The sequence below is a fragment of the Heloderma suspectum genome, chromosome 2 (assembly GCF_057233095.1).
Source record: "Heloderma suspectum isolate Gila_16-S chromosome 2, 16-S_ref, whole genome shotgun sequence".
Taxonomy (NCBI): Eukaryota; Metazoa; Chordata; class Lepidosauria; order Squamata; family Helodermatidae; genus Heloderma; species Heloderma suspectum.
The window spans coordinates 74,041,552-74,054,041 of NC_139459.1; the positions used below are offsets into that span (position 1 = coordinate 74,041,552).

At 41.8% G+C, this 12,490-nt stretch overlaps 1 long non-coding RNA gene across 1 annotated transcript in view; it reads right to left on the reverse strand.

Moving 5' to 3' along the window:
• LOC146352356 (uncharacterized) overlaps positions 1-12,490 on the reverse strand; it is an 88,991-nt gene that overhangs the window by 21,841 nt on the left and 54,660 nt on the right. Inside the window, exons 2-3 of the long non-coding RNA XR_014787349.1 lie at positions 11,870-12,021; positions 295-381 (exon numbers count right to left, since the gene is read on the reverse strand). This is a non-coding gene — a long non-coding RNA (uncharacterized LOC146352356). The remainder of the gene's footprint in view (positions 1-294; positions 382-11,869; positions 12,022-12,490) is intronic.

Genomic DNA, 12,490 nt, shown 5'->3' on the forward strand with positions numbered 1-12,490 from the left:
AACTTGATTCTTCTCTGGAGCAGCTAATCCATTAATTGTCACTTACATGCTACTGAAGATGTCTACATTAAAAATTATCCAGTAACTGAAATTGTTGTTCAGCGTATTTTTTGGTGATTAGGCTGACTTTTCTCTGTCCTGTGATAAGGACACTATTTTGTTAATTAAAAGTTCCTGTATTGTAGTTTTGCTTTCAATTGTTTGACTATATATGAGGAGAAGAGGGGCTAGACACCTTATTGCTATCCCCTCTTCTGGTTCTTCCTCCAGCCTGATGGTTCCTGGCAGCCTTACCAGTTTGCCGCCCTTGGGTCTGGTGCTGCTGCGGTTGAATGCCAGTTCGGTCCAAAATAAAATCTCCCTCATCCCAGAGAGCTTTGGCTGTTGGGTGGTATAGAAATAAATAAATAAATAAATAAATAAATAAATAAGAGGACAAACAGAGTAAAACCGCATTGCATTATTTTGTAACATATTTTCTTGACTTCTGTGGTTTTTCTTGATAAGAGATTATTTGCCTTTGTCTTGGTTTCCCCAGTGTTTGGCATACTTGAGCCTTCATCCTGTTCTTCTGTTATGCTAGCATTTGTCATTGTTGCTCTTATTATTTATTATTATTTCTGTAGCATAATTCATGTGTGTGTCACTTTACAGTATCAAAGAGGACAAATCTGTGCCGTGAGGAGTTTGAAATTTAAATCTGACATAAGGGAAATGGACGAAGAGGAAGGAAGTGGAGGCAGTGGAAAACAAGGAAGCAACATTCTGAAGACACAGTTCTTTCTGTACCAACCTTTTCAAGCTTTAGGGTCATCTCATGAGGTGCTTCTCTGAGTGATATCTGTAGGAGAGGTACATTATGCATGCATAGAAGAGAAGGTCTGCCCTGACTCTGGCATGCCCTGCCTAGGGAACTCTGACTGGTGCCATGATTTTCTTTCCAGTGCCATATCAAAACATTTTTATTTACCCAGGCATTTAACTTGATTGTATTATACTCTCATTGGCTGTAGTTTGATTGTTTATGGCTTCTTGGTTGTTTTCATGATGATTTGATGGCTTGTTTTAGCATTGTAATTGTAATGTTGATCTTCTTAAAATGCCTGTACACCACCCTAGAATCTATTTTTTGTGTGAAAGGCAATCTAGAGATTTTAAATCATAAATAAATAATATGCAGTTGTTTCATGCATATCTGTTTAGCTTAGTTTCAGGCTGAGTTAAGTAAGGCATGGGAATTAGGAGGTTGTGTCAAAGGCTTCATGCAAGAGATGGGTTTTGAGGAGGGATTTTAAGAAAGAGGTACCATGATTTGTGTTGTATCATGCCATGCCTATCTATGGATGATGGTATAGCAGACAATTGCTTGTAGGGAAACAGATTCTTCTTGGCTTCCTGTACATTCCCATAGGAAGCAAAATATTTGATATATTTAGGGATGCAGAAGAATTCTGTTTGCACTTGACATATTTTTCCAGCCCGGGTGTATTTCATTCCGTTTTGCCCTGCTGGCATTGACTCAATCTATAGTGAGTTGATCCAATATGAAAATTGTGTTGTTGGTTTTTTATGGGGGCAATTTGCACAAATTGGATTTTTTTGTGGATCTTGAAATTTGCGTAAATTGGGTCATTTTTTAAAAAAAATTCCCCCAGTCTTTCTCAAGTTCACAAGAGCACAGATTCAGTTGTCCAATATGTGTATTCTTGCCTTGTCAATTTCCCTGTATGTTTCAGCTGTCAATGGGAGCACTGGAGTAGGTAACATGCAAGAAAACTGACAAGGTGAGGTTGCATATAAGCTAATTTGCACACAGTTGCAAAGGACCAGGAGGAAAATAATAGAAAGGCAAAGGAGGATCCATTTGTGCATTTCAGAAGCACTGAAAAATAAAAAAAAAGTGTGAATGAAGTAAGTGCTCCAAAGTGTGCGTGCGCACAATATCTCCCCCTTGGCAATGTGATTGACTTGCTTTTAAGTGTTGAGCTGGCATTTCTCAGTGTTCTCCTCCCATTTCACACTTCCCTCAGTCTCCAGAAAGTCCAGAAAGGGGAGATACTGGCTTCCCCCCTTTTCAGGGCTTTTTTTTTCAGAGCAGTTACTGCAGGTGTGCACATTTCCCCTCTAAGTAGTTCCCAGCCTTTAAATTTGAGCAAATTTCCCCTCCATTTACTGCCCAGCCTTTAAATTTGCACAGATTTAAAGGCTGGGCAGTAAACAGAGGGGAAATTAGCACAAGAGGAGTAACTACTTTGAGAAGGAGCCATGAAAGGGTTGGGAGCCAGTAACTCCCTTTTCTATACTTGCTGGAGATGTGGGGAAGGGTTGAAAGGGAGGAGAACACTGATGAGTATCAGTTCAACACTTAATAGTGAGAGAATTACATTGCCAAGTGGAAGATATTGCTCCTCCACCCCCTTGGTGCACTTACTTTGTTCTCATTTTTTTTTTCTTTTTCAGTGCTTTTGAAATGCGCAAATGGGTTACTTCTTTGTCTTACTATTATTTCTCCCTCCCCCCAGTCCTTTACAACTGTGTGCAAATTAGTCTATACGCAGTCTTGCCTTGTTAATTTCCTTGTATGTTACCTATTCCACTATGGTGCTCCCATTGACAGCTGAAACATACAAGGCAATGGGCAAGGCAAGTCTACACGTCTTGGACAGCTGAATCAGTGCTCTTGCGAAAGACTGGGGGGGGGAGGATTAAAAATAAAATAAAAAATACAACCCCATTTGTGCAAAGTTCAAAATCCCACCCAAAGGAAATAAAAAATCCAATTAGTGCAAATTACCATTTGCACAAATGGTAGGAACCCCTCTCAAATTGCGCATTTCTGGAATTGGGGAGGGAAATCTGCTACAGTCTGCTGCCACTTACCAGAACAGAAACACTACAGTCTCTTATTGGGCTCAAATGGAATGGAATTCCCAGGGTTGCAATTCCTAGATACATTTCAAGGAAAACAAGAGGGTCAAAGTATGGGGCCTGCCTGATCCCTGGAGAAGGCAAGCCATCTGTGCCATGGAACTTCTTGAGGGGCCAATACCTTCCTCTGCAGAAGAACAAGTGTTTTGGTACCTCTGAATCTGGACATGTTCTTGGCATGCCTGTGACTTTTATGTCACTGAAGGCTTGTTGGCAGCCCTTATGGTGTTACGGAACTGTGCACTCGTGTAGAGTACACCAGGTACTGACAAACTGGGCATGGGGCTCTTCCTGGTTGAGCTCAGTTAGCGGAGTGCATATGATACCCACAACAACCTGCCTGACTGGTGAGCATGGATCTGTTTCATTGGTATTTTCTGCTTTTATGGATTTTTAGGTATGTATTCATCTCTCTTTGCATCCGCTTCGTATGGTTTTTATCTAGTATGCCACCTTGAGAGGGTTCCACCGGCCTGTGAACTGGTGCCAGTGCTACAGCTAGAGCTGGACCTTGCAGCCAAAGTCTGCCACCCCGCAGCCCAGCAACTGCCAGATGACCATCCAGAGAGCAGCAGGTGATGATGGCATCAGCATAAATACATAACATGTAGTTCTGTTATATAAAGCTCCATTTTATATCTGTAAACATGATAGTGCTTTGATTTAAACATTTGTATGCCGCCCTATAGCACTAAGTTCTCAGGGTGGTATATAGATAAAATCAACTTAAACAGTATAAAACAATAAACAATTTAAACAGCGAAAAGCATATTAAAACATTAAACTAGTACCAATCAAAAATCTAAAACAATAAAGCAGTTAAAACAGCGTGCAACTTTGGGGAATTCCATTAGCCCTCAAAGGCTTTGGTGAAAACCCATGTTTTAAGTTGGTGCCAAAATGAAACCAACATGTGCATCAATCAGGCCTCCAAGGGGAGGGCATTCCACAACCAGGGTGCCACAGAAGAGAAGGCCCTGTGATTTAAGTGAGTTTAATGTGCAAAAGTAATATATCTAAAGGGCCGCCCCCATAAGATCATTAAGTCCAGGGGCAGTAGCCAACTGTGTCAATCCATTAGCGCAAATGACATTGTACTAAGGGGAACTAGGTTTTGAACTAGGGCTGAGCGCTCGAGTTGAAGTGGGCCACTCCAGGCTACTTCAGGCCCTTTCCGAGGTGAAGGGACCTGAAGGCAAGAAGAAACTCTGAGTGTGTCGGGGGCCTCGGGGCTCTTCGAAGCACTTTGGAGCTTCAGCACCCTGGCCAGCTGCACCGGCGCCTCCAGCTCCTTACCTGAGCCACCCATCGCAGTTGCCGCTGCCGCCATTGTCACTGCCTCCGCCGCCATTGCCACCACTGCCTCCGTTGCTGCCATCGCTACTGCTTCCATCGCTGCTGCCACCACCACTGCCAGCGCTGGCCCAGGTAAAGAGCTGAGGGTTTGCTGGGGGCATCAGGGCCCCCTAAGTGGGATTCGGCCATCCAAATCTCGGTTTCAGGGCCAAGTTGGGTCGCCCCCCTCCCGAATCTGCCTGAGCTGAATCAGGCCCACCTCAGAGGCACCAAAACAGCTTCTGAGTCAGATCAGGGGGTCTATGCACAGCCCTATTCTGAACTATGCGCAAGAGAAGACTCCAGCTGCAATTGCGGTTGTGCAAGTGGTTGCACAAGCACAAAGGTAGGGATGGCAGAGAATTTCTCCACGAATCTCCAGGAGGCCGAATGCCAATGCATTCAGCCCCCCGAAATTGCTGGAGAAATTCTCCGCCACCCTCCCGCCACCCCCCCTGGAATGGGACTTACCTCTGTCGAATGTCCCTGGCGCTGGCGGCTCCCGGCAGCGGTTCGGCGGTGGTTTGGTGGCGGTTCGGCGGCGGCAGCCGGTCTTCCGACTGGCTGCCGCCGCCGCCATTTCCCAGTAAAACAACAACAACAACAACAAACGTGATAGGCTACGCAAAGATTTACGTAGCCTATCATGGCTAAATTTTCCAAAAACACCATGATAGGCTATGTAAATCCTTACGTAGCCTATCACGGCTGACTTTGGGGGAAAAAAGAAAAAAAGCGCATACGCAAATGGCTGTGCCCACGGGTGCCGCCATTTGTGTATGTGCTTTTTTCCCCCAAAGTCAGCCGTGATAGGCTATGTAAGGATTACGTAGCCTATCACACAGCTGACTGCAGGGACGCAAACGGCAGCGGCTATGGCCGCCGCCATTTGTGTCCCGGCCGGCCAGGAGGATTCGCTGCCGGAGGGATGGGGCGCCTCCCCCCCAGCCAGAATTTCAGCCGGAGGGACGGGGCACCTCCCCCCCACCGCAAAGCAAGCTGCGGGACCAGGTAAGTGACTTTCGTCCATCCCTACACAAAGGGAAATGGAAGGATGTAGCAGCTCTCTAGTGGCACTATGTTTGGAATGACACCGTTGGATAGTGCCCCAGGGTCTAAAGTCGCCTAGCTGCACCACTGACTGGCGCTGTGATTTGGGAGGGGACAGAGCCATGTCATGAAGGCAAGTGGTGTCCAACCTCCCTCAAAGGTCCTCCTCATGCCGAGTCACATGGTCGTTATGCCCTTGTTCCTGCCACGTTCGTTGTTTTGTTAGATTTGGTGTTATTTGTGAAACTGCTAATAAAGTGCTGATCTTTTTCAACTCAAGAAGCGTGTGTGCTTTCTCCTGTCCTTGTTCCATTGTAGGCACAACTAGATTGGAAACTCAAGTTGTTCTATTAGTGTTGAGGTATGGAATACTGTTAGCATGTTTTTATTGCCAAGCTCATATCTGACTGGCCAGTAAACATTGTTTCCATGAGTTTTCCTTGGTGGAATGCGAACTCTTATGTCCAAATAGCTTCCTTTAGCCTTTTGATTCCATCTGTCCCTCCTTCTTCCAGGGCTGACACCTGGGCAACAGATGGTCCAAATGGACCAAAATAGATTTGTTGAAGTAGTATAAAAACACTGCCAGGTTGCTGGATTCTTTGGCCATGGACCTTATGGCACTGAGGACTCATTAGAAAAAAAATTATGGAATCTGAAAATGACAGAGACTGAACTTCTTGGACTTGTATTCTGAGTAGCTAGAGCATGACAATTTTGAGAATCTTTGGGAGTTATTGTAGAAGGACATATAGTTTATGAAGATTAATAAGAAATCTTCATATGTTCCTACTGTGCTTTAATATGTTTTTTAGTTGCTTTCAGATTAACAGCTCAGTCCTATACCTGTATATTAAAAAGTAAGCTCCATTAAGTTCAATGGGATTACTTCCAGGAAATTGGGTATAGGATTGCACCCTAAAAGTAGTAGTTGCTAGAAGTCATTTCCCTCTCTTTTATGTTTTGAAGGATCTTTGATTGATGATATTTTTGGTTTTTTACAACAACCTGTTCTAGCCTCTATGCAAGGGTTGAGGCAGAGAGAATTTAGGACTATATTCCTAAACATCATTAACCATCATTCAAATATGAAATTGGTTCTGAATATAATGCACACTGGAGAACTGACTTCATTACCTGTTAATTAATTAAAGGTGGCACATGCTAGAAATGTGGTAGTAAACAGGTTTCTTATGTTCTCTCTAGATTGTTAAAAATAATTATAACTATCTGTTTTGTAATTTCCTTATGGTTACTGATTTAGTACATCATGAAATCAGTGCAGTCTTCAACTGAAAGTTTCATAACTTTCAGTGTTTGGGAATACAAAGAAAGTCTGTATAACATAGGACCAATTCTAATATAGCATTCTTGTAGGTGGTCATTTTCTGAAGGATAACAATGGACAAAACTGAAGAGATCAGATTGGTGGCAGTGATAAAAATGAGAGCATTCCGTGCTTTTCTAATGAATGCTTATTCAATTTAGGATTAGGCATGTCCTGTGAGAAGGAATACATACATGGAGGATATATATGTATCTTCTCCCTTTATCTGAAGCAACTCCATATTCTGATGTCAGCTAAAACCCTGTAAAGGTTAGTTTGACCCTTGTGGTATCTGTGGAAAAAAGCATGATGTTTAACTGTTGGCAGGGCAAACAGATATATAAAATTATGTACTCTTCTTTTAATGAGTTACCAGCTACAGCTGCAGCATGACCTGTACCCTGATTAATACCAATACATTATAAAACATTTTAAAATTGCTGAACAGGCAGTTGCAGCTATCCTGTGGTCACCATGACATCTGACTGAATGTAAAAAACAGTATCCTTAGAGAAACCCTGAAACCCTAATTATAAATAAGGGTCCTGCCCCTATTTACTGATCAGGTATAGTCAAGTTAGTAAGTCAATTACTGTGGAATACTGTAAGCACTGTGCGTGATGAATAGTCTAGGTAACCCTATTCACAACATCTTTTGAAGACCTTATAATAAGAGTTAATGAACACCCCTGAGAGTTCTTGGTTGGCAAGGGAGATTTCTGAATGATTCAATAGCTATAATGAATGTGGAATATTTGTAAACTTTCCTATTAGATTAGTTTAATTTTTGTAGTAGTATAAACTGTGTTGGTGTGGGTTAAGTACCACTCTCCATTACCACCATCCATTACACTGGTAACACACCATTAAAACGTATTGCTAGAAAGCATAGTAGAAACTCGTGTGACCTGTTGCACTGCCATGTATGGGAAGCAACATGCATGGCTTAATATGAGTTACCTAGAGGTTGTAGAAAGCGGTTAGAACTTAAGACCTACTTGAGGTGCGCTAAAGGTCTTGGCCTTCCCTATACTGTTTTTCCCTTTTAACTGCATAGTATAGCATTTTCCCCTTCTAATGGTATAGGTTTTTTTTTAACCTTTTATCAGCAAACTCCCTTGCTTTTAAGTACCTTTTAGAGCTGCTGTTCAAGAAATGCACTAGTTGTGTGGTTCTTTGGATCCTGTCTGATACAAACTGAATTTACGTCTTTCTTTAAATCCTTTATATTTTGTATTTTTGTTTCCATGTTGCACAGAGAAGCCAGGACTCAGCTGCATTTTCCTCTTCTAATGTGTTAAATGACCTTTGGTGAGGAATAGGGCTGTAATGGTAAATTTTGAAGTGTTGGCACTCATCATGACAACTCCAAGGAGAGTCTAAAAATGCAAACAGTTGTGTTGATCTCTCTCTCTCTCTCTCTCTCTCTCTCTCTCTCTCTCTCTCTCTCTCAATCTCAATCTCAATCTCTGTATGTGCATACACACCCAAAGAGCAGCAGTACATGGCATAATGCCCAATTTATTAGTATCAGCTGACAGTCATAGAATAGCGAGCTGGCAAAGACAGTGTACTGGTTAGAATGCTGGACTTTGGCAGAGACCTGAGATTGCATGAGAAAAGGGAGGAAAAGGCCACAATATGTCCCCAAACAGGATAAGACCACCAGCTCAAGATTTTTCATGGGTTTCTTTTCCCACTACCAGGAAGAAACATTTTATTTTAAACTCAACAAGCCAGTTGCTGCAGTTCTCATCTTCACTAGGAGCAGATCTTTTGTAAAGTGAATGAATACTTAATTGCCCATCAGAGTCCAAGCCATCACAAAATACTTCACTTTACAACAGGGATAGCTCACAACAATATTTTGTTGCTGGGAGAAAATACACTTTCCCCAGCTATTGCAGCTAAGCTCAGAGGGAACGGGAAAGTCTGAGAAGGTGGAAAATGAAGTCATTGCCCCTTTTAATCAGAAAGTCCCAGCACTTCACCCCTGTGTGTCCTGGCTCCACTATACCACTGGAATGCCAAACCGGCAATGAGTTCACAACCAGTCCCATTTGTAATCCAGTGTTCCATTTGTTGCTGAACAGCAGATAGTGCCAACTTTTTTTTTTAAGCAGTGCTTTGATTTAATATGTTTAGTCTGTGAAAACACTGAGCAGCCAGAAATACTGCAGCACCTGTGGCTTTGTGACATTGCTACATGCTTGGAACAATTTTGATTTTAGCCCACTGTTACAGCACCCTGGGGCATGAAAAGGAGTAAAAAAAGGGGACAATAAAGGAGGAAGAAATAGCTGAGACAGCCTTGAGTTCCAAATCATTGGATTTAGCACATTGCAAGCAAGAAAGCCAATAAGAAAGATTACATTCAGGGTATTTCAGATTGGCAGGGAACCCAAGAATTGCCCTCAGCCAGAGCAATCAGTCCCCCGGGTCCCTTTCGGAACAGTGGCTGGCACTGTCAAGTGCTTTTGGTTAAACTGGAAATAATCCATTAAAGGGGTAGCCATTAATATCTTTATATCCTGCAGCAATGAAATATCTTTAAATCCTTCAGCAATGTCATGTCCTTTAGCAATGTCATATAGCAATGGGAATGTTTAAACTTAAGGGGACTTTATTTCCTACTTTACACAGTCTTCTGTTTGGAGGCATCCCCTGTTTGAAGTCCAGTTTAAGTCCAGTTTAAAGATAAAGATCAATATGAAGGGAGAGCAGAGAGGGGCCCTGAAGTTGCCCATCAACAGTGAGCGACTGGACAGCAGCCTGAGCAGACATGCAGGTCACCTGCTCAGGGTCGTCCTCACTATTGTATTTCTATTTCAGTTCTAGTAATTTCCAAATTTTCATCTGTAGGTGTAAAAACTAGCAAATGGACCCAGCTTCACACAGGCTGGGAAGAACCCTTCATTTGATACAACAAAGCCTTATGCACCTGTGAGAGTTGGATATAGCAAAGGCTTCGAGCAAAGTTGCACAGCTGCCAGAGTTGGAAAATTATGCCTGCCCTGGCCCCTAGGCACAGCCCCCACCATGGTGACCCCCATAGCCCTTTGAGGGCTATTTTGTTTTGTTCTTTGTCTCCTGAAGACTGTCTTGAGCTTCCCTCTCTGTCAGCCATGACTTCATTCTGGGAGACCCAGAAATTGAAGACAACATCATCTGGATCCTCCATACAATTCTGTGAATGAGGCAAGGTGATTCCAGACAAAAACCTTATCTGGAAACCCCCCATGACTGAATTCAAAAGAATTCAAAAGAAGGCAGGAAGAAAATAATATCTGGAGAATTAAGAAAGAGAAACAAAGGCTCTGAAAATACTATAACTCACAAAACCCTAGAACCAGGACACTGCTGGATTCAGCCCTAGGATTGTGCAACTACCTTGCCTCTTTCATGGAATTTTACAGGGGATCCAGAAGGCACTTGTCTTCTAGTCATAACCCTTCTATTTTCTCACCACTTCCTCTATCTTTTTTTCTGACCACAGAAAATCCATTAAGGAGAAAGATGGAATAACTGTACAATGCCTTCCAACTTGTTGTGCTAGCAGATCTCCATCTGGAAGCATCCTGAAAGCCAATTTTATTGCATCATGTAAAGTGTACTGAGTATCAAGAGGTTAGGATAACATCTGATAGTAATAATTTTATTTTATCTTTTGTAAGTGGATATCTATTTATTGACTATGCTGTTACTGCATTTTTATTTCAATATTTGGCTTTTTTCAAAAAAGTAAAAGTCAGTTGCTTAATCTTCTAAGAGACTATGTTTTTTTGCTATTTTCCTTTCTTTTAAATAATACAGAAAGCAGCAAATACTTCCTCATTTTTAAAAATGTGTATGGGCTTATATGATATATCTGATATTCTGTCCAAATTGGAAAGGAAATTAAGAAAGTAATATGAAAGTATACAAGAGTGATGTCACAGCCTAACTGATTAATCTCTCACAGTAGAAGCTTTTCATATTGGTGTTTAAACAAATTTGTTGTATAATTAGAAACCCAGAGGAAACTTGCCTGAGTCACAGATAACCTGGAAAAACAATATAAAGCTCTGAATCTGAGAACAGAAAGTATATGGCAGCAAAAGCAGGACTTAATTTTGAAAAAAAAAAGTGGTCTCAGTCATTCCTTATGAGGTCTCAGTCAATAAGCATGATGATACTTTGGATGGATATTATTACATGCTGTTTTTGAGGACCTGAGCACCATGGAATTGACCCAGAATACCCCAAATGTGTTTACCAAATGTGTACCACTTTTCTTGTGCTCCAGCATATGAAAGTGCTCCCAGGGTGTCTCTGTGGGGAATTATAATTTAATTGTAGCAAGAATAGATGAGTTGTCTAAATGGTATATACCTTAAATTGGATATGGTGGCATATGGGGTGGCTCATCACTGCTCCTGACATAGTGTGACCAACTGACACAGAAATCGCCCCCATCTGTTATGTTTTATCATACAGTGGAAGCTTTGTTGGCATGCATGGTGCAATCCAAACTTTGTTGGCATGCATGGTGGAATCCACACTTCCTCAAGCTGGTGCCGTCCAGATTTTGGGCTACAATTCCCAGCATTCCTAACTATTGGCCATGGTGACTGGAACAGATGAGAGTTGAATTCAAAAACATCTGGAGGGCACCCACTTAGGGAAGGCTGGTGTAATCAACAGCCCTGTGCAGATCACATAGGTTGGTTGTGCATCTAATGTAGATGGAGGCATGGATTTGTGCTACTGCAACTACAGTCATGCAGCCTGATCCTAGACTTATTCAGTGACAAGTGAGCCCCTCCATAAAAGCATGCATAGGATTGCAAAGCTAGCAGTGCAAGAAGCCTAGTAACTTTTCTACAGATCCATAGATTTGGATGGACATGGACACTTGGACACTGCTAGGTCAAGGATTAAATGGTCTCTCTCTTCTTCCCCTGAAAGAGATGCAGCAGTTAGCTATGTTGACAGCTAATGAGTGAATAAAACAGTGAACATCATTGTTCAGGAGTGTAAATAACTCATACTTCCTCAGGTTTGAACAATTACCTAATTACTCATTTTACAAGGCTTGGGTCATACTGCAGCCCCCCAAATACTTCTGCTGATAAGGTATCACTTGCTCCAGTGGGACTTTCTTTCCTGACAGTTAAGACAATTGCAGGTAATACCTTGGATTCATTCACACATTGCATGTATGCAGGTTTCTGCAGATAGAGTTCTCACCTATTAATCTCTGGCATTCGTTTTTGAATCCTGAGCGATATCTAGGAATTCCTATTTTATGTGTAGGGATGAATGGATACATTTCTTTCCAGTCCTTGCCAGTTTCACATGTGCTCATTCAGAAGACCATTCTGTCCTGTTTCTACATCAGTCTGAAAATAAAAAAAAATCCACATGAAAAAATGGATTTTTGTTTGTTTGTATTTTCTTTCAAAATATGCATTTATAAATGTATTGATCCTAAAATATGCAGTTTGATATGCATTTTGGTACATCTTTTGAGCACTGAAAAACTCAGAGAAGAGTGAATCACAAGGAGAACTGCATCTCAATTCACATATTAATCCAGGAGGTGCAGATCAGGTTGGTTCACTTCCAAATGCAGACTAAACAACATTTTTGAGAATCCGTATGCACATGTAATGTGTTTCCCATGTTTGAGAATAATGGGGAGTGAGTTGTGTACCTGGTAAAACTTGTACAATTGTAATATGTGAATTGGTACTTAAAAGATACTGAAATACATTAAAAACCTTGCCTATCAAGCCTGGATAACTGTGACAGTATCTCCTGGATCAAATTACAGGTGTCAAGACTAAAGAGCAAACTGACAGAAAGCTA